We start from the raw sequence: 5,408 nt of genomic DNA, 5'->3' as shown, positions 1-5,408 counted from the left end.
GTTTTTCAAGCCATTGCTGGGCTTTTACGGTGTTTTTACCCATTAATAAACAATGTTTTATCAACACGCGAAACTCACTTTTCTCCATTTTTAAAAAAAATTACAAAGTGACTTTACTCTAACCTCGATAACTCTGCTGTTTCTGGTCCGATCGATGTGAAATTTTTACACGTTTCATGTAAAGGTTCGTACTCTAGGGAAACGTGGCCAGTTTGGTACTACTAGGGCCATTTCTGGGTTAGCCTCGGGACTTATTGACCGATGTGTTTTATAAAATTTCCCTGAGACATTTTGTAATAAAATAATTTTTTCACTCGTTCGTAAAAATGTCTCAGTTATTTTTCATCAAATATTTGATTCTTTAAAAGTGAGATTTATATTTTTTGGAATCCAAAGTTTCTTAAGTGTGAACCCAGGATATATTTTATCGTTACCCCACAATTTTTTAAAATTTCGGAAGTAGTTTCAGGATGATGAGGTGCACTTACTGAAAATTCTTGCAAATTCATTATGCTACAAAGTTTCTTAATAGTCATGTCGTTTCGAAAATAAATAATCATTTTTTCATTGGGTCGTAAAAAATGTCATCATAATTCCGACATTATCTGGTAATCGCGTTAGTTTTATTTTTGGAGATGGAACAGAAAAGCCGGAATAAACCCGGATAAACAAAGTTATCGTTTATTGTAAATTGCTCCGGTTTTATGACCGGTGCACTTCTGGAAGAATATAATAAACCGAATTTCCAGTTAATTTAAAGAAGGCACATAAAAAGTTTTATGGCACGTTCATTAAGTATTTGTGTTATTTAAAACGTAATTGAATTCTTTATCGCGTGTCAGACGGTCGGGCAACACATGTCTCGAGACGGTGGCATCTGCCTCAGTTTTACGTTCACTATTAAGCCCCGAAGACAAAGTAATAAAAATTCATCCACAATGTCGTAAACACATCGACTACTAGGTGTTACCATAAAAGTTATATGACATCGGATACGACCCGCCGTGAACGAAATCTCTTAAAAAAACATTATTTCGACCGAATAAGGCAGTTTCCAACGAAAAATACCATTCGGTAATGTGAGAGCGGGCACCGCTGTCGGGGGCTCTTATGCCCTCTCTTATCTTGCATAATGATTATGTAATTTTAAACTCCTTTTGTTTTCCGGCCGGACTGGTAAAATGTTGGACGACCTCCTCTAATTAGCTTCTACAACCACTACTCTTTCCTATTATGTTTTAGAGTGGGTATTCTTCAAAAACTGTACGACTTTCATACGCGTCATAAAACATGAAATGTAGTTAACGTTATACGTATTTGAATTTGAACCTTTAAAGTCATATCGTTATAGTATAAACTAATTTTATACGGCAATAAATTCATACGTACGACTGGGACACAAAACGAGTGGAAGTGCCAAAAAAAAAGCGAGAGAAAACCACCCGACACAGAGCTATTAAATAAGAAATTAGATTAGCCGATGAAGTAGTCCGAGTTCGGACCGCAGTGAATGGGGCGAAGCCGTGACTCCACTGGCAATGGCTTTGGCACCTTGTCCCGTCCCCGATATTAAACCCTTTAGCGTTTCGGAACGGCGGCACAGTCCGTGGGACCGAGAAAGCTTTTAACTGAGTTCGCCGCCACAATTTATGCATAAGTTAATTATGTGGAAGCACAAACAGATTGCCGAATGAATAATGTCCCGCCGAGCCGAGGGGGGTTGTTTCTTTGCTTCGAGAACTGGACAAAGGCTCGCGGCTTAATTAACCCGCCTCTTTTGTCCACCAACTCGCATTGTCTCAAATTATCACACCTGTGGTGAGCGAAGACGGTAACGATCAACCAATATTGTGATGATCAAACAAGCATAAATAGTTAAAGGGGGATTAATCTTGCGCGACAGATCCCGATAAAATTAATTACGGCAAGGGAAGTCGCAGAGCATCCGCTTAAAAATACTCTTAATTTACATAACAAAGTGTCGTTAAAGTTAAACATAATTTAGAGGCTAATGAGACCGGGTTCCTTTTTTGCTCCTTATACCTGATCTGAGCGTAATTTATTTAGCCATTAATATTCCGCTTTGTTTATGCGGCAGGGTTCCCGCTCGCGGAATTACCGACGCGGCCCTCTCTCCCAAACTCTCGAGACAATTTGTCAGCCACTGTATGTTCTCGGCTCTGGGATTCTTTAAATGGCACGGAGAGAACCGGAATACATTACCGCTGTCCGTTTTTGCTGGCGGAACGGCACGACGGAATCCATGTAGAGCTATGTTCCTATCAGCACTGTTTCTCGTGTAATTGGATCCTTGAGTTACTTTCTACAAATTTAAATCTGTTACGACTAGTTCTTCATAGATTTACTGCTCGTGTTAATTTTCGATTGATTGATGAAGAAAGTGTGCCTTCGATTTTGTTTTTTACATAAACTAAATGGGGTTTGTTTGAACAACAAGATGTGGTAAACGTTGAGCAAATTAATCACCGGATTGTCGGTACCACCTAAACGGAATAATATATTAACGAGCGCAGACGATGCGTTTAATAGCTAATAGTGAAATTACTGTCATGCATTATTTATGTTAACAAAACATCATTACTTACTTATAAATAATTAATCAGCTTTAAAAGTTGGAGCGGAAAACGCGCTAGTCGGCAACCATTTGTTATCCCCGTAATCGATTTTGTTTATTTAGTTTGCCCGCTCGACGCTGAAACTCAAATGTTGTGCATATTATGGAGTATGCACGCAAAGTTGATTTAGTTTTCAACTTTGGTTAAATGTGTTTTTCTTTTAAATTGCTCTTGGTAATTACATACTTACCTGTTTTGTTATATGGTTAGAAAAATACGGTTGGCGGAAGAATCCTTGAAGTTTCTGCAGTCTGGAGTAACCAACCAAATGGATAAAATTTATAAGCAATCAATCAAATGCTAACAGAATAAAGAATAATCAGTCACTTTTGGTAATCTATACATCTATACATATAAATAAAATTGGAGTGTCTGTTTGTAATATTGAAATAAACGTTTTTTACTACATGCATATGAATATAATACGGTACATACACCAAAATAACATTTTTTACAATTTTTGTCTCTCTGTCTGTCTGTCTGTTTTTTCCAGCTAATCTTTGAAATGGCTGGACCGATTTTGACGGGACTTTTATTGGCAGGTAGCTGATGTAGTAAGGGCTACTTTTATTTTAGATATAAAAAATAAAGTAATGTTGCAATGTCCAAGTACTGTCCAGTACCACGCGCATGCCACCACTGAGCCGTCACGTCGGGCGCCTCCCACCACTACTCCCACCAACGATTGATCGATAGATATCTTTTATAATTCCACCGATCCGTTCTTCTTATCTTATCTTATCTTATCTTAATTCAAAATATTTTGTTAGATTTTTACTGCTTTCCTTTTTTACCTTTAAGTAATAATTATAAATTAAGTACATTTGTGTTCAATATTCAAATTTACATTGAAATTGATAAATTATTTATAGGTTATTTTATTTAGATCGTAACGTAGATAGTCGTTTTTTTCTAATATTTAGTTATGCCTAAAAGAGAGTCAAATCTCTCTAAAAACATGAGAAAGACCAAAAGCCAAAGATTGGGACGTGAAAATGAATCTGAACAAGATAGGGAAAGTCGTCTTACAAATTGTAGATTACGGATGTCTATGTCTAGGTCGAATGAGAGTAGTTCTGAGAGGAATGAACGATTACAATTAGATAGAACGCGTCATTCATTTTCAAGGGCTCAAGAATCTTTGGAATGCCGAGAACACCGTCTAGAAAACGATCGTATTCAACACGCTATCGGACGAAGTCGCGAGTACAGCTAGTTTTTTATAATTATGTAAATTTCTGCAATAGAGATCAACTTATATCAAATTGATAAAATTTGTTTTGGCAATCTATTAAATACTGACAGATACATTTGGTAATTTTTGATAATTAAATAACATCCTGCAGTGGGGATCAATCTATATCAAATTGATATGTAGAAGTAGAGATGCTCCTATATCAAATTGATAAAATCTTCTTTGTTAATCAATTGAAAACAGAATAAAGCAATAATGGTGATACTTTTAGTAATAGTTGATAGATGGTTAAACAGATTTAAAAATGATAGACCCATCTACTTGTGCATTGAAACGGAATATCAATCAATCAATCAATCCTTTAGTAAATATCAATAAAGATATTCATGCAATTATGTGTGCCGGCCGGACTAATTGGAGGAGATCATTTGATTTTGATGCAGACAAGCTAGTGTGTTAAGAGCACAAGTTCAAATTGTAACATGACATCTTACTGGAGGTTCCAGTTATCATATTCGCCGTTAATTTGCGGTGATATTTGAAAACAGCTCGATTCTTTGCAGTGACACAATTTAACGAGTTGTAAATAATTTGGCCGAATAATTTAGGATCTGGAAAATGGTGTCGAGCCGTATTTTGGACCGTTGTCCTGCACGCAATACGGCTCATGTTAGAGAATATTTGCGAACCACTTTTGGTGAAGGTGTGATTAGTGGTTACGCAAATGTTCTTTGGCCAGCTAAATCACCGGACTTGTCACCGTGGAGTTATCGTAAATCCAAATTATACATTTTCCAGGAGGGCAGGGATAATAATATAAATGAATTAAGAGGTCGTATAATTAATCTATTGGAGAAAAAAGAAGTTTATATTTAGAATACTTATTTTTGTTTTTGATATACCCTCAAAAAATTAAACAATTTAATAAAGCACTAGGAACTCGAACTACACCTCAACGCATATGGAGAGTTACTAAATGCATCCGCAAATATTAATTTATATTGTGCGCCACCAGGTATAGTAATTTCAGCAATGGAAAAAAAATGGTTGACACAAGCCTCCGTGGCGCAATTGGCTAGCGCGTTCGGCTGTTAACCGAAAGGTTGGTGGTTCGAGCCCACCCGGGGGCGCAACTTTTTTTAATTTAAGTGATACTTTTGGTAATTTTTGATAATTACTTAAGTTTCTGTAGTAGAGATGAATCTATATTAAATTGATAAAATCTTTGGCAATCAATTAAATACTGAGAGAATAAAAAACAATTGGTGATACTTTTACTAATATTTGATAGTTACAAAAATGTCTGCAGATAAAAGATAATTAATTATATTTTTGATAGTTAGTTGGTCAACATACTATATCAGGAATCATAATGTCTGTTCATAAATCTTAAAGAACCTTTCGGGTTAGTTTACACCTTTGATGGCGCCATAAATCGGGCCACACATTACAAACCTTATTATGATTTTTATCGGGGAAACACTTAAAAAAACCACGAGGAAGTCGTAAAAATATTCAAGCGAAGCATAAAAGGATAACCGACTGTATACACACTGGTGCGGTGATTTATCGTACCG

At 36.2% G+C, this 5,408-nt stretch overlaps 1 non-coding gene across 1 annotated transcript; it reads left to right on the top strand.

Annotated features, from left to right (window-relative positions):
- The first annotated feature begins 4,887 nt into the window (after nucleotides 1–4,887).
- On the top strand, nucleotides 4,888–4,961 carry Trnan-guu (transfer RNA asparagine (anticodon GUU)). Its single transcript has one exon. It is a non-coding gene; the product is annotated as a tRNA-Asn (tRNA).
- The last annotated feature ends 447 nt before the right edge of the window (nucleotides 4,962–5,408 follow it).

The sequence above is a fragment of the Aethina tumida genome, chromosome 2, assembly GCF_024364675.1.
Source record: "Aethina tumida isolate Nest 87 chromosome 2, icAetTumi1.1, whole genome shotgun sequence".
NCBI lineage: Eukaryota > Metazoa > Arthropoda > Insecta > Coleoptera > Nitidulidae > Aethina > Aethina tumida.
This window is presented reverse-complemented; position numbering and strand designations above follow the sequence as displayed.